This window comes from Seriola lalandi, unplaced genomic scaffold (genome assembly GCF_002814215.2).
Source record: "Seriola lalandi dorsalis isolate HSWRI2012SDOR001 ecotype SW California unplaced genomic scaffold, Sedor1 jcf7180002054685, whole genome shotgun sequence".
NCBI classification, from domain to species: domain Eukaryota; kingdom Metazoa; phylum Chordata; class Actinopteri; order Carangiformes; family Carangidae; genus Seriola; species Seriola lalandi.
The window spans coordinates 119,121-142,952 of record NW_019525238.1 but is presented as its reverse complement, the minus strand read 5'-3'; the positions used below and the strand labels follow the sequence as shown (position 1 = coordinate 142,952).

Genomic DNA, 23,832 nt, shown 5'->3' with positions numbered 1-23,832 from the left:
TTTCTCACTTGTGCCAAATAGTAGTTGCGTGAGTGTCACTGGATATCAGAAAATGATTATTTATTTTTTTGCAACTATTCCCTCTCATTGGGATTTTTATTTTGCCATTTTGTGGCTCAGACTCTAAACTCAGTGCTCAAACTCGGAAAGCTGGGTTTGTTTCTGTTCCTGTATTGACTCATTGCCTTATTTCCTCATTTTTCATCACACAGAACATTAAAATGGAGTCACAATATACACACACATGGACAGACATGTACAAACAACACACAGGCACACACACTGCAGGAGCGAAAGAGGATTTTGCATTATTTATTTTCAAATTTCATTTCTGTCTTTAGCTGTGTGTCTGTTGCCCTGAGAATCCCATTATCTCTCAATAACCTGCGAGGCGCCTGTGTGTTTCTCCAGCCGGAGACCATGATTAGTTCACTACTACCACATGCTACAGCTCACTTATCATTGTGCTCCCTCTCTTTCCCTCCGTGTCTGTCCTCACTCGTCTTCACACCTCTCCATCACAGTCAGGTGGTGTCTGGGACCAGCCATAATTGTGGTAGATTGAGCTGATCTTCCGGTCTCACGCCCGGCTGAAATGGCAGATGCGAGGTTTTAAATATTTCGCTCTTCAGGAGTAATGAAAGGGAAAATATTTCACAGTAAAAAAGTTCCATAAAGAGTCCCTAATCAGAGCACTGCAGACAAAAATCTCCATCTTATCAAGCCATTTTGTCTGTAATTGAGTCTTAAAACCCAGATTTTTATAAAACAGCAGTTTGGCAAAAAAAAAAAAAAAAAAAAAAGTCATGTCGAGCTTGATGATAAGAATGAATTGTTATTTCGTTTCACTAGATCATTTGTCACAATCACTATTTGAATTGCTGAAAAAATGTGGGGCAGTGATTCAGAGTGTCTGAAACCAACCTGTTGCCAATACAAATCAACTTCTTTCAAGACTATTTAAGAATCAAGTGTCAATTTTGAATCCAGAACAGTAATCGGCTGTGTCTGTCTTGCTCTAAGATACTAACACTCTCTTTTTAGAGATTGTTGAAACCAGTCAATTTGTGGCCAAAAAAGGCTGCAACAATCTTACATGGCTTTTACATCTCAATAACAGACTGAATGGCTTGTTAAGATGAGGGGTTTAAGTGCAGGGAGTGGAGAAGCTGTTCATGGAAAACAGTGATAGAGTTTTGTTTGGCTGTATTTACCAAGAGCAAAGGGGATTTGGGCTGTGTGTTTGAAAGACAATAGTCTCGCAATCTTTCAGCATTATATTATATTATTATAATATATATTCTGACTGGTCTTTAAAGCAGATAATAAATATTTTTACATCCACAGTATATCAATTGACCACTTTGATGTGAAAGAGGTTGCTATTAGTGATGAACCCACTGAGTAGTATAACTCAACTCCGCAACTCCCCTCAGCTCTATGGAGCTTTTTCAGCATCTTTCAGCTCATTGTTTTTGTTCACTCTCGCTGCTCTCGCTGCACTGTTCTTGACTGTGGTCAGACTGCTACAAAAGACAATGTTAGCAACAAGCTGGTGAACAAAATGTTGATTGCTAAACGGCAGGTAGAGAGCCACACATTTGCCTCTGCAGTTAGCAGCGACCAAGACAGAGTTAAAAGGAAAGTAAATATTGGACTTACATCCATCAGATGCTAGTATTGCTCTGTGTCTGTAGCTGGTGTTATCAAGCAACTGCTAACGAGTGATAGCCTCATCAGATTGGTGATATTTTGTCAGCGTAGTATTTGTTGTTGTTTCTGCAGTCCCCAAGAAGACAAACAAGTTGGTATAGGCAGACGAGATTGCAAAGACTCTGCTAATTGTCATGTCTGGCAGTTTTATTTGATAGAGAAAAAGAGGAATATTGCCACAGTGCTTTGACTTGAGATGCGATACATTTATCAAAGCTTTTATATTCTCATCCATGATCACATTTACATTTTGACAGCAGTATAGTTTTCCTATATTATCAAACCTTCAGATTTTGGCACTTCCAGCTTTTTAAAGGTTTAGCCATCCAATCCTTAAAGCACTACTGCACTGAATTATACTTCATGAGGCTATACTAGCTTCAGAATATTTTACATGCATCTCAAAGGGTCCAGTGCTCGAGTTAAAATCCCTCAAAAGTATTTTCAGACTTTTGTGGTCCTCTGTGGTTGTGTGGGAATGTGTGAGGATGTAACAGGATAGTGATGTGCTACCACATCACATAGTCACCATGTAGTGAGCGGGAGCTGCGAGGTGTTTAGCTGTTACATGCAGACCATCCATCTTGCGCAGGTAACCAGGGGAGATTGCAGAGACACACTCAGTCTGTCTCCAGTATCCCACCCTGAACATCCCTCAGCTTAGTTAATCTGATTGGGGGAAAAATGGTAGGAAGATGCAAAGCATATTAAAAGTATATTTATCATCAAATGTAAATGCCACAACATGCAAACAAAGTTATCTACCTCATTGCCATCTTCCTCAGCACATAGAACAGTTATGTCACATTTATTGCACACACCCTGGGAAAAATACTTCAAGTACTTTTTCAGTAATGGCTCATCAGAAACACAATGGGCCTTTTAAATAATTCTATTTGGAGAAATGTGACAAAGTATAACTGTCAGGGAGCCACAGCTGTTAGTATCACATTTTCCTCTTTGAGGGTAAAATGCCCTTAATGTTGAAGTGAAATGGGCCAATAAAAGGGAAAGCAAAATAAAATCTATCCGGCTGAAAAAATCGAATTCCTTGTAACTTTAAAAACTCAGAATTTTTAAAATTCAGAACTTCTAGTAGCCGACTACTACTACTACTACTACTAAAACTCAGAATTTTTAAAATTCAGAACTTCTAGTAGCCGACTACTACTACTACTACTTGTTATTGTTACAGATACTACTTCCAGTGTTACAAGCCATCAATTTTTCACTGATTTTTCAGGTTCGGTGGCATGGTAATAGTCTAATACCCCGTTTACATCATATGGGATGAATAGTAAAGATGAGGAAGATTTCCCTGTTAATGACTTGCAAGCATTTACGTCATCGAGACAGTTGTTTGAATACAAAATTGGCCATGGGAGGATTAAAATACTGTGCACTGAAAATATAACACCATATCCATGAAGCTTGGGTTTGATTACAGTGAACAACAGTCTTTGGCTAAAGTCACGCTTCCACATTTGTTTGGTTGTAACGCACATTATCAGCTGCCAAGTTGGATAAATCAGAAAATCTTCACACTCTCTAGAGCACAAAAAGTAGGTCCCTGTGTCATGCTTCTATGACTTACACTATTCTCACTACTTTGACCCATTAGCTTCCAGCTATGACAATGTTTTAGAAAAACCCTTGATAGAAGCACTTTGCAGTTTCAGAAAGGACCCTTCTGTATGTAGCACTTAGGTTTTTCACCTCAGGATCTGTTAAAAGGAGAATTAAGGTCCTTGAAAGAGAGAGCTCATTGTTTTAAGGCAGAGAGAAAAAATGAATTCATATCCAAAAACTGCCGGATCTTACTGATAGATTTTGCAAGAGGGCATGTTGTAAAAAATAAATACTATAAGGTCTGTGTCTACTGTACAAATCTATACATGTCCTAACTGCAAATACCAACAATACTTCCTGCCAGTGGTGGCTACTGCATACTGGGACAAATCCTGGTGGGCTGCCAATGGGACCATAACATTTTTTTACCAGCCCTCTCTCTGTCTGTGCCTGTCATTCAGAATGTGCATGAGAGCGATCTGTGTGCATGTTCTGGGACTAAGATCATCAATTCAACCTGTATATAATATAAACATTTATTGTCCCAGATAATCAGACTTTGAAGCTGATATTGCTCTAATCATTTCCCATTTTTTATCTGTTTGTTCACTACTGATGATGAGGTCAATAGTTCATGGAAACTTAAATACCATCATCTCATGTATCATTTCCCTCAGTGTGGTTTCCATGTGCCATGGTCACACTGTGAGCTACGGTGACATGTCCTCTTTCTCTGGCAGCAACTGCCTGCTGTATGAAAGCACCAGGATAAAATCCAGGACAGGCAGGTTTAGCTCAGCCAGACACCTTGAATATTTCTGCACCTTGACCTCAGACTTAACACTTGCCCTCACAGATTTCTGATTTGAGTTAAAACTTACTTTGACAAGACTTAACTTGTATCAACTGACTTGATTTGGACTTGGCCCAAAAGACTGGATGTGAGAAGTAAGCAAACCTCTTCTACATGGTTGGTCTGATGTTTTTCTGTATTTGTCTCATTTCTTCTGTCTACTTGTCATGATAGTTTACAGACTGTGGCAAAAGTGACGCTGTGACCCCCCGTTCTCCAAGCTTTCTAACAAGCAAACGCACCGATACACTTCTTTCATCTGTTTTTGTGGCTTTTTTTGAACTCTCAATCAGAAGGTGGACCTTAGGGAGGCATGCTAAGGACTGTTTGATTGTGTCTTTGTAGAGCAGAGTGCGAGCAGCTATTTATGTCTGCCAAAGTGATCAATGGCAGAGGCAACATGATGGACTGACTTGATGAGCAACATGTGGATCCAAGATCTAATGTCAGTACAGCAACCCCCCCGCACACACACACGCACACACACACACACACACACACACACACACACACCCGCACACACGCACACACACGCATGCACATGTGCACACACACGCACACACTCATGCGCACACACACATGCACACACATGTGCACACACACGCACACACACACACACACACACACACACACACACGCACACACGCACACATGCACACACACACATGCACACACACACACACAAATGTATCCCCAAAGATGGCACAGGCCGGGTGAGCGGAAGAATGACAGAAACAATCAGAGAGTCACAGATCCATGATCCATGTGGCTGCCATGAAAAGGCACCTATGGAACCAATCCAAATAGTGAAAATTAAACTCCACACAACTAGTATAACAAGTCCTACTCTGTCTCACCTGTCCTGAAATTCTACTTCATTTGATGAAAAAAGGCCAGATTAACAGTCTTACTTTTAAGGGCATCCATAAAGACATATATAGAGGAGAATTTGCATTATCCCATCGTCTTGTTCATGGTGTCTCATGCTTGGAAAGACCACCTGGGTAGTAAGTTAAGTCACAGAGCAACCCCTCGTGGATATATGACTATCGCAGCAGGTGGTGATTCTCCCTGTTGGCCTATTCCTAGGAGACAGCAGAGGGGAAAGTCCTGTTTGCTCTGTCAGTTGTGGCGAAGCTGTAGCCAGAAAACAATACCCCACATTTTAATTTGTTGTCACTACAGAGAGAGATGCACCTGAGTCAGTACTAATAACATTGTTTTCATTATGTTAGGGTCAAGTGAAAGCACAATCCATGAGGTCACAACCATTGTTCTCCAGCTTCATCTTTGCTAATGAGGTTGTGTTCAGTTGAGGCTCGCTGCCATTTCCCCCCTCAGCTATTGTCATTCCATCTGAATTAGGACTGTATTATATCAGTCCGACATCAGACAAGTCTGTGGTCTCCTGGGATGACAACTCAGCCGTTGTTTACAGTAAAGAGCAGCACTGACAGGGTCGTCTGTTCTACCAACCTAATTGTCCGCAGGCGTGGATGAAGATACACTGTCTCTCTGCAATGTTTGGAGAGGTTGTAAAGGTCAGACTGCAAAGGGCTGATCTAAGGTCAGACAATCATGTTTTGTTATGATTGAACTCTTGTCACAGTATTATAAGATGCTGACCGAGTTGTGCAGTCTTGGAAGTCAAACCCAGGACAGATGAGCATTAATCAGAGGTGCTACACTGCTTTAACACAAGCCATTCTCTTATGAGTGGGGCATTATGTTTCGAATTTAATGTTTTCCTGCAGAGCAGCTTCGCATGGAGCCATGATGGAGAAAAAATGTGTTTACCGAAAAGTTTATTTACTTTTTGTTGTCATTAGTGAATGGGTTTCTTTAAACCTGATATGTGACAAATGGAAAAATATAACAGTCTTGTGGCAATGGATATTATTTAACTCATGTAACTGACTCCCTTCTTTTTAAGGCTGGTGTTTTTCTATATTTTTCTTACTATTAACAAATCCAATGAAAACAATAGAACCAGCTTGTGCGTGGCTCTAAGTCCCATGCCCATCGGTTCCTATAGGCTAGAGATGTAAAAATGGCTGACACATTCAGTGGGATGGTGATTTAGTTGGAGTTTGGTTTCAGATATCCACATTGGATAAATCCTAATGATTCTGGCTGGTCTCCTGACTTTTCCTGTGGCACCATATTAAAGTTGATATTTGTGGTTTTTAGTGAAATTTACTGACAGCTATTGGATGGATTTCCTTAAACTTGGGCATTGAGGTTCCCCTCAGGATGAATTGCTATCACTTTGGTGACCCCACAACTTTTCATATAGCGCCACCATTAGGTAAAATCTTTAAATTTGTCTAATACGGTGATTTATTACTAAATACCTGCAATACTAATGATGTTGCCATCAGCATTAGCTAGTTTGTGTTTAGTGCTAACTAGCAAATGTCAGCAAGATAACACTCTAAACTATCATGATGAACATGCTAAACATTAGCATATTATCAATTTCATTGTGAGCATGTGCTGATATTAGTATTCAGCTCTAAGCATTGATGTGCCCAAGTACAGCCTCAGATCTGACTTTTAAATATGAAGTTATGGCAAGCAGCGACTGATCTTAGCCTTTGTTGTTTGGTTAATCCATACAGTAACTAATTCAAGTGTGATTTTATGGGGGGTTATGTGTGGGAATATTTCTTGGCTGAACAGAGAAGCATCAGCTGAATCAGACAAGATGTTGTATGTGAAACATTTTTGTTGGTGGAGCTACAAAGGGATTTGGGAGAGCTAATACTCATCTGGAGCTCTAGTGCATATAGTTAGAGCAGCAGGACTGTATGAGATTGACTAATCCACCGTTTTAACATTTTAACAAAGGATCACATCACCCAGTGCTACAGTGTGTTTCACTGGTGTGTTCTTAATAGATTTTGGACATCAATGGAAATAAACGGCTTTGGCTACACAGGCCATTCTTAATACGATCAATTTATTGTTCGTTTTTGGTCTTTTCAAGGGATTTGTTGACAAGAAAAATGAACATCCTTATCTTTTAAGAATAAGCTGTTTGCTGCTTCCTGTTCTTAGAATTTTAACTAAACTGAACAATAGTGAATTGATTAATTCAGAGTCTTTGTTTAGTTGAATGAGATATGTTGTTGTTAGGGACAGGAAGTTAAGACTGGGAAGCTTGAAAAAAGTGGGACCGTTGGGGTCTCATCGCATGTAAGTCAGCTGAATCACAAAATCACTTTACTTAGGCCCTTTGTTGCTGCTGAAACACCATTGAGCTGCTCAGAAAGTAAGCTGATTTCGGTAAAGAAAGGCCCTTTAAGAAAACATAATGGCGTGGTGATTGTTTGTGTAGGTGGCTTCCTCATTGTCCAGATCATGTGTTTTTCTACTGTTTACTACTGCAGCAACAGACACACAGCTTTCAACAGCCTTGCTCAAATAGCCTGCCCCCCACACACACACACACACACAAGCACACACACACACACAGACACAGACACACTGTTTCATGAGATTGATGTTATGAATGAGATAGGATTTTCTTTTTTTTTTTTTTGCCACAATACAGATTCTAGATAACACATGAATCAATTTGTTGTCTCTAACTGATGCTCAAAATGGGTCGATGGTGTCTTGTTTACTTGCAGCTGACCTATTCCCCTGTCTAAGTGAGATGCAGTTATTCCCATTTGGAAAAAAGTTCAAATGTCATGTTGAAAATAAATCCTGATTCTGTCAAAATAACCTTCTTTGGTATTCCTACCATGTTTTGCCTCCTTCATCATTTTTCCTGATGCTTCTAAAACGTAGGTATCGCCATTTATCCTCATTAATATCAGCCAGTCTGATCAATTGAAGTGAATAAGGCCTTCGAGCATAAGAAACAGGACAGTTGACTCGCTGCAATTCATGCGACTTAGCTTTCACAGATAATAGGTTTGTGATGAGGTCCAGTGCTCACAGAAGACTTCCAGCCTTTCACGGAGGCCACGCTCCACACACGTCCACTGAGATTGATTCTTGGTCTGCTGTCAAAACTTTGATGGGCTTCTGTTCAGAACCATTGGAGGGCTGAGTTGAGATGATAGTTATCAAAAAAAAAAAATGCACTTAGGTTTGTTTGACTGTAATTGGTTTCAGTGAAAGGGTGAAATGGAGAAATCAGTAAAACGAAAACTGAATCTATTCTACTTTATACTAGCCTCATTTTAGTGACTTTAGTTGGACTTAATTACATGACCTTTTAAAAAAATGTGTGTTGTAACATTGCTATCTTACCATGTCATGTCCCTGATCCACATGGTCTCCTCTCATGTTTACTGGTCTAACACTGAGGAAAGCTCTAGATTTCATGGCGTTATGTGACCAGTCTTAAGCCTCCTCCTGTCTCTGCTCCCTGTCAGACACCCGTGTCACTGTCCTGCTGCCCTGCCACCCTGCCAACTAAACGCCTGCCTGCTGCCACACTGACGGAGCTGAGAAACAGTGAGGCTGACAGTCAGGGTGACTCACCAGCCCCAAATGAGTTCTGTAAAGACACCCTTAACCTCTAAAAGTACAGTACGTACACGATCAACACCCCCAACACATCCAAAATAGGTACAATAGCAAATTTGGAGACTAATGCTGCAGCAAGTTTGTATTATCCTACTAGTGATGTGCGATCTTGTAAGATTTTTTTTCAAACACCCAAACCAAACAAGCTCTGGGATATTATGCACTATTGCCATTCTTCTCTCATATGGTTTCTAATAAGGCAAGTTTATTTATTATTTTTTATACAGCTATAGCTTTTCAGTGCATAAATAATAAAATGTTTTTCAGTGCAGGCTACATGGATTTCCAATGCTCAAGAATAACTTTGTTAATTTGTTGCTGTTTGTTAAAATTGATTAAAAAATAATCCAACTCCTTGGACATCTCCCGTAATATATGTATGTATGTATATATATATATATATATATATATATATATATATATATCCTGAACAAACTGAGGGATTAAAAAAAAAATTTAGTTTTTCACCCTCAATATCTGATCACCACCAGTGTTAAATGTTAAACCAAAAACAGTCTCAGAAAGAAGGAATCAATTAATCCATATGTCAACATTTTAGACGATTCCCTAATGCACTACTGTCTTATACTATATCATTCATTTGAACTTGTGTATCCAGCCACTTGATAATATAAATCCATTATTGATTGTCTTTCACTTCCATTTTGGTCTCCACCAACTCCTCAGAAAAATATATCGCTCTCTAGCGACTTAATGCTCCACTGTGTTCATCAGCTGTTTGGTGCTAAAGAAGTAAATGAATAGGTTTTTAGAGCTCATCTGGAAAGGACACTATGAGAGCAGTGAGAGGGAACCAAAACAGTAAAGTTGTGGGTCTGGAAAACCAAAACATTGAAGCTCTGTAGCATCGAGGGAAACTGCAGATTTGAATGATAATTCTCTATGAGTTTGTCACTAGCAACCACTTTCACATTATACTTCATTTGATCCGTTGTCAGTTTTGTCCTAATGAATGTAAAGTTTGTATTTGACCTCTGAGTTGCATGTACTTGAAAACTGGTGCATTTTGTGACTGCTGGGAATTGTGTCAGGATCATTTGAGGCAGGCTTGATCAAACACACACAGGCAGGTCTGTTCACAGATCTCACAGCAGGTGCAGGTGTAACGGAGTGTTTTATATGAGCACATGTGCAGCTGGCCTCAGCACAGATACGGCTCTGCATGCTCACCATGAGAAACGCAGGCGGAATAAATGACATCTTGATTGTCTGCCTCCCTGATATATTTGAGATAGATTCCCTTAATAGATATTTGAAAGTGTTGATCCAAAACACACCTAATCATATCTAATCCTGTGTTTGAATCCGTGGTCATGTAGGGTTTTAAAGTCTGTTTCATGCATTTCAATTGGAGAATAGTTTTTCAGTCTCTTGGAGGCTTTAAGGTTTAGTTAGAGACTGGATGTGTTTATGAGTTGTACTACCAGGGAATCAAATCAAAATCCCAAGCATTTCCATCAAATTTAATGATATGATAATGACATATATCAATGTTGCATGTATTTATGTGCATCTAAGTGTTGCTGCTCCTGTATGCTGTCTTTGCTGTGGATGGAAATCTGCCTTTAATTAACTTTTCTGCTCTTTGGTCTTATACAAGCCATAGGAGCAAGTTGTGTTTTGAAGCAGAGATGTAACATTCACACACACACACATGCACACAGCATTTATCACCGATGAATTTGTGATGATCATCTATGTAAACGACAGAGCCGTTCAGTGATCGTGAGCTCAGCCTCTGCTACGGTGTTTGAAGAAGGTTTCCCTGTATACTACATGAGCAGTAATTGAGGGTCTTCATCGTTAGCATTTATGTAAGGTAAAGGCTCACATGTAACTAATAATTAACAGGGTTTCCTGACAGCAATTGCCGCCCATAGGGGAAGAGAAAGGCCAAGCAGGGTCTCGTATTGTTTGGAGGCAACAGTATGACATCTGCAGGAGAGAATTAAAAAGACAAATATAGCAAGGGGTTGTTTTTCTTTCTCTCTGTCTCTGTCTCTGTCTCTCTCTCTCTCTTTCTCTCTCTCTCGCTGTCCGTCTGTGTGTGTGTGTGATGGCTGCAGCGCTGTGTGCCGTAATAGAGAGGAGAGAGCATTAGGCACACTCAACACTGAGGCAGCAGGAACTTGCAGCAGAACTCCACAGAGTCCTCTCGATCTGTAATCAGTAGAGTGAGAGGGGAGTCACACCTTCTTTTTCCTCCACACAAACAATCCCTGTCTCTCTCCCACCTGCCTCCTTCATTATCACTTCTTTTCTTCCTTCCCCTTTTATGCTGCTACTTTAACGTTATTTTACATGTATACATATTCAATGCAGAGGAATATAGCTCTAAATACTGAGACACTTATTCAAAGAAATAAAGCCCTGTTAGCTGGTTACAGTCAGTGCTTACCTCTCCAGATGCACACATCTGCCTTCTGTGACATAATTCAAAAGTGGCTCCTGTGAGTAATGCCTCACTCCAACACAACTCCTCCCAAACTGTGTACTTCACATTTAACAATCGGCCTGTCCCTTTAAACTCCTCTCTGCGCTTCCCATCCCACCTCTGCTTTTCATCTAACTCTTCCCCACTTGCTGAGTCTTATATAACTAGAAATGGCCCTTAGTAATATTACCTGCTGTCTGTCCTCCTCGTCTCCCTCTGTCTCTCCATTCATCCATTGGTATCAGCAGGGTTTTCTGTTTTAGAGGATTCATCTCTGTGCCGATGGTCGTCCCTTGGCTCCCTTAAGGAGCCAGTTCATGAATAAATGAATAGAACTGGCAAATGATAGCCAGATTGCTCATTTCGATGCACAACATTATGTGTTTGTGTGTGCATGTGTGTGTGTGTGTGTGTGTGTGTGTGTATGTGTGTGTGTGTATGTGAGAGAGAGAGCGAGCGAGAGAGAGAGAGAGAGAGAGAGAGAAAGAGAGAGTGTGACTCTAATTTACTGGCTCCTGTTACTTGAACTACCTGAACTGTACCTATGAGAACTACCTCCAAGATATCACAATTTTGTGTCAAAGAAACATCTCAAAGCGTTTACCACCTGATCAAATGCTGATTTGCAATTAGATTGGGATGTGTAAATACTGAACCCATTATTTTCTTGTGTGCACTTTCTTTCCCGTCTTAATGTCCATTTCAACAAAAGTCTCAATCACTGCCACCTACAGTGTGTTTGTGTTTGTGTGTGTGTGTGTGTGTGTGTGCATGCGCGCGTGCCAGTGGCCTATGTCACTTCACTATATCCATGTCATGATCTGCCCCTCATGACCCTGCCTGCACTTTTTTTGATTTCCTGTTTTATTTTGAAATTACTTCTCTTTTGTGTCTGTTGGTTATGTTACTTCCTGTCCTTGTGTGTTTCTTGCTTTTTTGATTGCCTGCTCCACGCTGATTATTTTCACCTGTTCCCAATTACCCTTACCTTCCTTGTGTATTTAGTCTCTTGCTGTGTCTCAAATTACATACTAACAAACTCACTCTTGCTATTTTGACTGCATAAATGTGTTCACATTGACAAATGTGACAGCATGCAGTGCACTATAAGTACCCACACGGTGGAGTGTAAAACAATGGATGCCTCTCACCCTCAACCATCACCATCTTAGTGATGTAGCGGAAGGTGAGGGACCACCAACGTATTTTCAAACTTGTGGAAATGGTGGCCGGGGAAGGAGGACATACTATCACTGCAGATAGTGGCCTAATTTCCATGTGACATGACACAGCGGGCACATCCAGGAAAGTAAAATGTTCATTTTTATGTCACATACACAAAAGAGCTGTAGAAAATGTTGGCAGGTGACAATTGCAGTCAAATGTTGCGATCATCATTTCCCTGCCTTTAGTGATTTGCGACAACACTACCCTGTTGTAATTCATGCACTATGCCAGTGACTTTAAGTTGTGTACACAGTGTGCTTCATGTGAGTATATTGACTGAAGTATCTGATTTGAGACACAGCATCTGTGTTCCCCCCCACTCTGCGTCACTTTTGTTCCCGCTTTGTTCCTTTTCAAGTCATCATTCCTTCATGTTTTTTTCTAGCTCGTCAGTCTGCCAATAAGTTTTGAATATTCTCTGTTGATATTAGACTATCATCACCGCACCTCCATTCCTTAACACGTGTTTGCATTTGGGTCCAGACACCACTGAACTGTGACAGTACCCTGGTCTCTAGGGCAAACTAGGTGGTTATGTTTTTACTTGTGTTTGTTTTGATTGTGGATTTGTTTGTCAGCACAATTACGCAAAAAGAAGAACTGATTTGACATATTAATGGTGTTGAGATCTATGAATTTGTGCAATTGGTTGCAAATCCAGGTAATCTGGATCTGACAGACGAGTTAGTTTGGCCTTGGCAGAAGAATTAGTGTTGTTCTTATTTTTTACTCATTACAGTCCACACTCTTCCAAGGATCTCTCTAGGGGAGATTACATGTAACATAGTCCACAAGGATGCATTATGTCATTAACCAGATTTTCACAAATGCCTCATCAGTAAGCTTGGGCCGATAATTCGATAATATCAAATATTGCGATATTTCCTGCCATGCGCAATATTTTTCATGATATCAGGGAAGTGTTTTCTGACCCTTATTTCGCTGCTTTGCTTACTGTACATTGTAGCTTGGGATGGGCCAAATAAAACGTTTAACTCCTGTTTGGTAGTATTAACTACAACATAAAATATAAATAGCTATTGAGATATTTTCGTCAAGACCAAAGTGGTTGACCATCAAAACAAACTTTCCATCTGTAGAGCTACATTTACCCAAGAGTTGAAAATGACAGACATCAAATCATTAACAAACTACCTTAATGTTCATGCCTAATACATAAATGTAATCGTGTGTCTATGTGTCTTAATGAGGTTTACCACCACTAAGAATGATGGAGCAGCTAGAGGATGACTCAGGGAAGGTAGCTAGTATAACTACTCTTTAATTCAACATCCACCTGGCCACCCTTCAAAGATGGAGCAAAGCCAGAGGTGGGGCCCAAGCAGAATGCCAACTCTGCACTGCGGTGATGGATGGATCCAGATCGGCGTTCCTCTATTTCTGTATATCTTACAAGGTATGATAACATTTCTTACTTTGAGACTAGTTCTGTTTCTTCAGTCATATGACAGTATGATCTTGAATGTAGTTTTGGTAAATGTGCTGCTATGCAGTTGTAAAAGTTGCACCTGACCTGACTGTCTTCAAATCTCTCCTCGTTTATGTGAATCCTGGGATGACGAGACCAAACTGATAACCACTTGCACCGGGCAGCTTTGCCAGGACTGCCATTGTGATGTCTGTGTAGCCACATGTCACAGAAATGACAGCGTATGACTTTGTCTCCAGGGATACTAAAAGTAAAACCAAGAATATGAGGTGTGTTCTGTAGAAATTTGCTATCGATCTGTCATTAAACAAACAAACACACACTCTAAAACATACAAAGCACACAACTGCTGACTGGTGGAGCCACCTACTCTCTTTCTCGTTAATTGACTGAATAATAAGGTACCGAATGGTGCGGTTGCTTGGCTGCTGTCACTGAGAAGGTCAGAGCTGTCACATGTAAATCGTTTGTTTGTACCCACACATGCATGTATTTGCTATGGTGTGCCTCTTTTATATGCTTATGTGTGTATACAAGAAATGCTCAGCTTAACTAATAAGAACTGACAAGCTCTGCATGTAAAGAGAAAACTAGTGAGCTCTACGATCCTCCTACTGCACTGAGATTGGCTTTGAATAAATCTGAACAAATTAAGTTCTCCAAGAAGATATTCACCTGCTGCGAAGCCTTTTCTGTTGAAACTGAGAGTCAACAAGCAATCTAGTGTAAAGTAAATTTTACATTTTATAATCCTTAGGAGATATTTGTATTGTATTGTTCATGCAGATTTAAGTAGTAGGATAGCAGTAGTGGCAGTAACAGTATAAGTAGCAGTGGTCATTGTGGTAATCCTCATGGTGAATATCTGAATAAAGGTGTGAGGACACTGTTGGGATGTCCGCAGAAAAGCCTTCCCTGTATATGTGGCTTTTAATTGCTCACACCATTATGTCCTAAAAGGACTTGAGAGACTTCAGCCAAGAACTTTAACAAGACAGAATGTGGCTGAAACCCAAAGTGGCATGTCCTATTAGCACAACATAAAGAGAGTAGGGGAACCTCAGTGTGTCACTGACACAGACTGAAGCACATTAGGTAAGGTGCTCTGTCGCCTGGGCAATCACTGAAAACTGTAAAGGGGATGCAGAGCAGGGATTATCCGACTTCCTGCTCATTTCTCACTGTTTGACTGACACATTTACACTCTGTTGTATCAGTGGATAATTTAAATCAGCTAAATTACAAATAAGTTCACACTAGCTTTGTGTTATTTACTGATAGTGCACACCTGCTGATTTTGGAATATCAAAACCGAACAGTGGAAAATAACAAAGTTGAAATTCTTAAGAGGTAAAAGCAGACGACTTCTGTAGGAAGCATATCCAGTGTTAAAGGAATAGTTTGACAGTTTTTATTGCCAAGGTTTAGATGATCATTTGTTATTGACTAAGAAAATTTGTAGTGTCTATAAAAAGAAACTTCTGTTTTTTTTCACATTTTGCCCTGTTGAAACAGGCTTGTAGTGTTACTAAGAGGCCTCCTTTCTTAGCTGCCTGTGGGTGTGTCTATTCGGTTTTCCTCTCTCCTTCGTGTCACACATTAAATAAAATCAAGATATTCCAACAGGCATTTTAGACTCAGTATGTCTGTAAATTTATGGCAATTTAATCCTTGAAGCGGGCTTTCAGGTTACACCCACATAATTAAGCGACAGTTACCCCAAATACAGTGTAGTGTATAATCCCAGTCTGATCTGTGATTTGATGTCTGGTAATAAGGAGCTCATACTGTCCTTGTGTTTGTGTGTGTCAGATTAGAAGAGACTTCTTCAGATGAGGTTTCAGCTTCAGCTGTTGCTACCTCATCCTTCATTAAAAGTTAAGTTAAATCTTACCATTTTGCCTGCAAATCTATCAGCCCAACTTTCTGAGTAGAATACTCTCTGTGTCTTGATTTTGGACCAAAGCAAAGACATGGCTCTTTTCTTTAGTTCTCTCTATTGATTATCTAATCCATACATTTAGAATTTGGCACGTAATCCAATGTAGTGACTGTACCTTGGCAACAATTTGAATCATCCATTTGAATTGACACACAAGTTCATTATATTGGTCCGATGCCATATGGATTACCTCTGTTCTTCTACAGTCGCTCTCATTACATTATCTCAGATCAATAAGACACATCACTGCTCACTGTAACGCACAACAGCAATTCTGGTATTTGCTTTGCACTTAAGGGGTTAAAAGCCACTTAAAACCAGTTGGGTAGGCGCCATGCGATTATACCAATATTAACAATAATATACATATTTTTGTCAAAAGAAAAGCATGAGTGAACTTTATGCAACACCCACAGAAACAAGGATGCTGTTATTTCTCCCAGTGGCTTTTAAAGGGAAACTGCTGCATCTTGTTCAGTAGTTTCCGCATCCTGTGTTAAAAGTGACTGTTTTGGTTAGTTTGTTGCTTATCTCATGCAGTTATAGATTCTTCAGAGACTACAGGACTCGTTAATGGAAATCCCCCTTGTCTAACTTGAGGTATGATATAGCTCATTCCATGACTCACACTAAATTGTGAAGTATTTGTATCGCAGCCCACCACTATTCCCTGATAATGAAGACACCTATAAGAGCCGGTGGCTGTAAATCAGGTTCAAAGAAAAGCAATTAGGACTCATCCTCACAGTATTTCTCAAAATATCTCAGCAGCCTCTTCTCTTCTATTCCATGACTATCAATGACTTTACATCTACCCATTATTATGTGCCTCGAATTGAAATTGATCATTCAGAAAAGCTCCTGATACCTCTCTAAAACACTGCAGAGAATTCACTTTCTATTTACTGTAAATTGGCATCAATCAAAATTTAAATGTTGTGTTAAATGCTTGTATGGATTTTTTTTTTCTAAAAAAAGAAAAAAACAGGCAGACATATTATATAAAAATTATCATGTAAAGCAGAGAGTGACTTGTGCAACCAAGGGAGTTTATGACAAACAGCCATTTACAGTATATAGATTGTACAGCTACAGGGCGGTAGATACTGAATCATGCTGGTTTTTTGTAATATAAGCTAATAATTCAAGAGTAACAATTAGGAGGGTAATCCTTTTATAGAAGAATACTTCATTTAATCTGTTGTGTTCACCAGTAAAGCAAAAGTAGCTCTGTGAAGATGTACTTAATGCACCTAAAGGCAACATGGTGCCTTGAGATAAAAGCTAACATGCTCACAGTGACAGTGCTAGCATGCTGATGTTTAATAGGTACAGTGTTTATCATGTTTGATGTACCATGTCACCTTCTATAACAAATTTTGTGACAATCTATTCAATATCATATCATCATCAAAGTTAGTATGCTTCATCCTCTGGGGAACATGAATATCTGAACAAAAGTCCCATCCGATTGCTGTCATTTCAGTCTGGACTAAAGTGGTGAGCCCACAGACAGACCAACAAACACACAGACCTTGCCATCCATTAAAATGCCATGATGCTGGGACCAACTGAAAAACATTTGAATTCAGACATCAAAGAAAAGCATGTCCTGTACCCATGATGGCCCTGGCAAAACTCATAGCTGTTAAAAAGGGATTGAAAATTAGTCAAAATAGTCCCATAATTGCCACGGTAACATGTTTCTGAAGGTAATTTTGGCAATTCTGGACAGCTGTAGTCCACATTGTAGACCTGATGGTATACAACAGAAATATTTGGAACGTCTTCCCTGGTGTTTTAGCCATAACAGCTGTCAGCCCTGCTGGCAAGCCCTTCCCTCTAAATGCTAATCCAAAACTAGAAATGGCAATTAGTTCTATTAGCATGCTGATCACTGTGGCGATGCAGAAACACTGAGGAGGAGGCAGAGGGGTCCTGACCTTATCAAAGACTGAGGTGCAGTGGGCAAGCTCAGAATATAGAGTGAATTTGTGCTTTTTCTTTGAGTTGCTCCCCAGACATGATGTCTCTGATATACCTCTAGTATATCCTGAAAACTGACAGCAAAGCAAATGGACGTCCTGTCATTCATAGAATAGAGCTCATTAAATTTCACGTTGAAAGGAGAAGCCGGAGTATCTCCCACTCTGCATGAACAAGTGCAGCTCTGGCAGGATTATTCTTAAAGACACGAGGCTTGAAAAACTCACTTTCCCTTAAGCTTGGTTTAACATAACAATGCTGGAGGCACGAGAGACTTATAACAAGACACGCTGCACTTTTGCTTTGCACTATCAGCAACAGAAGTTTGGAGCTCGAGAGGGAGAACAATATCTAACATGTAAAAAGGAGTTCGTATAATGATGTCATGAGGTCAGACGCAGACCAACGCAATACACAGTCAAAGATGGAGCCATATCTCCTTAAGTGTGACCTATGTATGATAGAAGAGGAAGATCCGGTCCCTCAGTCCCCAGGCTTTCCCATGTTGGCTCCCCAGCTGTGCCCTCACCATGCTGGGGATCGATCTCTGTCCGCCTGCCTCGGCTCCCATGCTTCGGACTCTTCATTAGGCCCCGCCTGCTGGAGTGGATGCTCTAATTGGCGAGGGCCACTGAGAGCCAGCATCCTCGTCTGCCGCGCTTTAAAGGGAAAGGGTCACCAGGCATCCGCCGCTCACACTAATCTTTCCCATTATCCTCTGCTCTTCCGTAGAAGGAAAAACAGCCTGCTTGTGGTTTGTGTCTTTTTGTGTGTGTAGCGTATGTTATATTTAGGCCTGTTTCTCTTTGTCTGTGACCACGTGTGAGCTTTGTTTGAGTCCCTTGGCTAATGGGAGCACATGGTGTGATGAGATCATGTGATAAACAGAACATCATTGCAACCATCTATGACACTTGTTGACAGCTTATTATTTGAGGGCGATGTTGTAATGCTATTTTCTCTTTTCTACAGGATGTTTTTCATGTGAACTTGCTGAACTTTGCTGCTTAGCACTGCACTTCCTGTTGTGTGAGCAACACATACATTAAGAGCTTTTATAGCAGAGCCACACATAAATTCCGGAAACTCTATCTGCTTTATCTGTGTCACTGTTGTATTTTCACATGAGAGTAAACTGATTTCATTTTCATTCAAAGCTCCTCCGGTGAGTCATACTTCTCAACGGTCTAATTTCATTCCTTAATCATTATGATTGAACATTTTAATTTAGAAATTAAAACAATTTGCAGCCTGGCAATTATAATTTGCAGGTCACTCACAATCTTGCACGGCTTAATGAGAAATTATATCAAACTATTTGTATTTACTTTGTATGAAGACTCTTTTTCAGTGGCGGGGCCAACAAACAGAAAAAGGGCGCTGGAGTCAGAGAAGGTCAGGGCAGCACTCCAAGAAGTACTGGGAGGAAAGGATGGAGGAGGTAATAACAATATAAATGTTTCTGAATTGTTTTGTGTTGGGTTTTTACTGCAATTCGGGGTTTTTTTTTTTAAGTTTTCTGCCAGACAAAATGACACAATGCAACACAAAACATGTTATAGCAAGTCAGTGAAGACCAGTTACCAAAACAAACGGGGAAAAAAACAAAATGAATCTGAGCACATATAGTAACTAATCCAAATAAAGCAAGTGAAACCAATAAAATAAAAGGAAAGCATATTTTCATTATAAAAATATAGGAATATATTCACTCTGTTTCTTTCTGCATATACAGTAACAATGAGACCAAACATCCCTTGGGAATTATTATTATATTTAATTATTATATCGTGATGAAAGATTGAAATGAGGCAATACCTGTCATTTAACCACTCAGCAAAAATAGGGTTTGTTTGACTCCTAGTTAAGCATGCCAGCCAGCTCAGGCTCAAATTTTAGTTTGGATATATATATATATATATATATATAATTTTCTTATTTTCATTTAAAATAAAGTGTTTTATGCGGCTCCTAATTTGAAGATATTCTCACAAGATAGTTTTTGTCCCAGTTGATAGATTCCTTCCAATTGAAGATTTATATTGAGAGATGTAACAGCGTATGAGTTTTTATCTGTCTCTGTGGAATGATCCAAAATCAGACTTTTATCAATCTAACCTTTTGGTTGCATGATTTGGCTTCTTGTTACAAGAAGTAAAGCACAACGTCCATTTGTCACATCTAATAGAATTATATCCTTTATTATTATTATATTGTTTGTTTGTCTACCATAATTCTTAGTCACTTAGACACACCTGTGCAGGTACAGACTCTGCTGCTGTACTGTATAAGGCATATGCTGTAATATGCATTTTCTTTTTATCTTTCTTCCTTTCATCATTTTTTGTTTTGGTTCTTCACCAATAGATTTTGCTTGTTTGTTCTCAAACATTAAGTGACCCACATTCTCACTTTTCCCCAATTTTTAAAGTATTGTATAAAAAGCAACTTTCTTGTAAGGCTGTGAATTTAAGAAGATTGTGACACTGCCAGGTCAACTAGTTGTCCAGGATCAGGTGCAAAACAACTATATGAAGACATGACTTTTGTGACGCGTTAAAAGGAAGTGCTGAACAGAACAGATTGTGGGAATTGTAGATTATTACAGAACTATTACAAAAAAAATAAAAACCAAAAAACCCATCCAGATACACTCACATATTACACACAGTATTCTCCCTCCTCAAACCCTCATGTTCCTCTCACCTCCCCGTCCCTACACCTCTTCTCCCCATCTTCCTCTTCTAAGCCCCACCATGTACCCAAGTGACTAAAGCTGAGTTTAAGAACTGAACAGACAGGTTATATAATCACCTGCAGCCATTCACAAGTCACAACACTATACAGTTCATGTAGAGAGCGTTCGGTATGGTTTTCATATAAGATATTCAACATAGCTGAACAACAGGGGGATATAGACTACATACATACTGTATGTTCTGATACATACCACTGTAAAAACACACAACTGCTCTCACCAGCATGTCCGAGTCACTGTTACCATCTAGTGGAGAGAAATTCAACCACAAGTACAGCAACAAATACCATCGTACAGAATTGTACTTAAGTAACAGATGTTTTCCTTCAGAAATCAGCATTTCTCTAACTACCTAAACTGTTAGATTACAGTATATTCATTTAGATGAACAGAATATATATACATGCAGCTATTTTTTTTTGAGGACTAACAATCCATATCTCAGAGTTTGGAGCCCTGAATTAAAAAATATATAGTATATACACTATTTATATTTCTGATCAAAAATGATTATAAACCAAAAGGGCAGGCATTTTTGACTGACTGTAAGCATAAAAAAAGACATCAAACATGATGACGTACAGAATATATCTTTAGATGTTACACCTGGATCAGCACAAGCTCCAATTTCATTGGGTGCCAATCATTGCTCTTCACTGCATATAAAATATAAAATTATAATTGATTGTACTGCTGACATACTGTTTATCACACAGCCTGTTGACACTTAAGAAATACTTAATCTTGAACAGAAAATAAATCAATTGTGTGTAAAGGTTTCACTTTACTAAACATAAAGTCAGCTTTTTGTTGGTTTATGTTGAACATAAACACCTTCTCAAGCCTGAAATCTCAAAGGCCTGGATGAAAAGAGCGATTTTCAGCACTGACACTGGAGATACATTTTATGTTGCCATAGCTACCGAGGCTGATGAGAAAGAGACCATGCACTTATTATCCAGAAATGAGCACATCATGCTTTCCTCTGAGCGGGTGAGAGTACAGAAATGCTGAAGTTAATATAGGCTTGATGTAAAGCTGGTGCTCTGGAATAAGACATTTCATTTATCAGGTTTCAAGCCTCAGTTTGCTGGCATACTTACATGGATACGGAATGAATAAGACCCCTGTTAACCACTGAAGAAGAGATGTGAAGAAGAGATGTGAGAATGGTTAGAGGTGTTTGACAGGTGATGGTGAAGACTGTTAGGCTATTACATGTAACCAGCCTATAAACTTTACAAATACTGAGAGTAACTTTAAAGGATATTTTCAAAAATGTAAGTTGCATAATAGACATTGCTAACAAAAGATTAACACTGAATGTTCCTGAATATGACAGGATTTTTTTGTATTGGTATGATATAAACCATAGCAAATATTTTGCATTACTATTTACCCACTGGGTTCTCAGCAGAAGATTTCATTATATAATCATCTGTTTTGTTTGTGGTTGGTTCTCTGCAGAGATGAGGTGAACTAAATCTCTAGCCGTAGAGAGTATTTTCACTTTTCAATGAAACCCTGTAGACCATCTAGTTTTCTGGGAGTCAGTGACCCATGCTGAATTTAGACAAAGCTGCATAATGTTTAAAGGTGTATTAATTTCAGCCAAGACCATATTAAAACAGAAGTTTATTTTCCCACAATATGAATCAGGTCAGCCATATTATTTAATTCAAACGAAAAAGTATCACAAACTATGCTCTCTGTAATTTTTAACTGATCGTATTTTGAGGCCCTCTTTTTTTTTATCCCAACAAACCCAAATTAGGTAACGAGAACAAAAGGCAGCCAACAGTCACCGCATACAGAAAGAAAAGTGTCAAAGAAAATAGCAATCATGAAAACGTTTTTTTTTTTTTTTTGTCTTATCAAAATCTGACCAATGGTTTGGCATTTTTTCTAAATGAATAACTTGATCATTAATCTATTATGAATTGTCTAAATGTTTTCTTTTGATCAGCTAATTAATTAATTTGCTTGATTATTTCATCTATAATTGGAGACATCAGTGCTGGGTTGAAAAATAGCTAACTTATCCTTTAATGTCATTCTAATAGTTTATCAAAGCATTTTCTCTTGCAGATTAACTCCTGACCACATATTCCAGTGTAGCCAAACTCTGTATTGCAGACAAACATTTAAAATGAATACAACACAACATTTTTGGAATGAAATTATGCACAGACTTTGGTTTAGCTCGCTGGGTAATGCAGCACACATGTATTTGGTAAGCGTGTAGTTCCTGAAAAGACATTTGTTGCATGCGAGAGGCAGGGGTCAATTTATCAAATTTTAAACAGTCGAGTGATACATCATACCTCAGGACAATCTTTGGTTAAATTGCCGCAAGTTTACGTCATGACGTCAGAACGGGGAGGGAGGGCGGACGGTGGGGCGTACGGCAGTCGGAGGTGGGGTGCCGCTCACCAAACGTCTGTGTCAGCTCCAACAGTTTGCCCTCACCCGTGTAAGTGTGAAATATAATTTTGGTCCAGTTTTTTGGGTTGTTTTACCGTCCGTTTATGCCTGTATGTGATGTGTGGCGAGTCTCTGCTCCGCTATGAAAAGCTGTTAGAGCATCGATGTAGATATTTCATCGTATTAGCGGCACAGTCCGATGACACATTAACGGGACTGTCAACCTGAGTCCGTTAACACACTGCTGCTGCTCACTGACAACAACACTGACTGGCACTGAACTAACATTTGAACGGCTTTAAGCTTTTTACACGTCGCTTCGTGTAATTTCACCACATGCATTAAGGCTCGTCTCTTATTACTTTATTTCTGTGCAGCGTAAAGTACGGTGTGTGTTACTCAACGGGGAAATTTTAGACTTACTTTCGTAACGGTCGCTATATTTCATCTCCTATGATGTCAGAGTATTCATGTGCGGGCTCTTGCGCTGAGTTACTTCAATGACAAAATGAATGAAAAATATTGTAGAATATTGTTCAACAGATTTGTCTCTTTATTTGTAAGTTATAGTAGGAAATAAACAGTTAAAACAAGAAAATTCGTGGTATCTCGAAATAAGATGATTTACTCTCACATTATACTCAGGTTTTATGACTTTGCCGGCTTCTTATGTGCTCTGGAGTGTCAAGGAAGTTATTTGTCGGGCCTTGTTTCCAGTAAATTCTTGAAACATTGTTTTTATTTACAATGATGCTGTCGTATTGATGTATCTCCGTGCCCTGTGATATTACCCATGGCCCTGTCAGTCTCTTGGAAGCCACAGAAGTTTTAATAAACCCTCAGCAGGGTTTATTTTAGTCTGAGCTGGCTCAACTGGCTAATGCAATCTTATGGGCTAAAGACATTTCAT

General features: G+C 39.4%; 1 protein-coding gene across 6 annotated transcripts in view; it reads left to right on the top strand.

The window, feature by feature from the left end:
* The first annotated feature begins 22,888 nt into the window (after positions 1–22,888).
* The window catches only part of LOC111667174 (transmembrane and coiled-coil domains protein 1), a 44,102-nt gene continuing 43,158 nt past the window's right edge, over positions 22,889–23,832 (top strand). For 4 of the 6 annotated variants that reach the window (XM_023422792.2, XM_023422791.2, XM_087178350.1 and 1 more), the window contains exon 1: positions 22,889–22,971. The gene's annotated coding sequence lies outside the window, so the exon portion shown is untranslated. The remainder of the gene's footprint in view (positions 22,972–23,832) is intronic. The other 2 variants (XM_087178352.1, XM_087178351.1) reach the window with 2 other exon arrangements.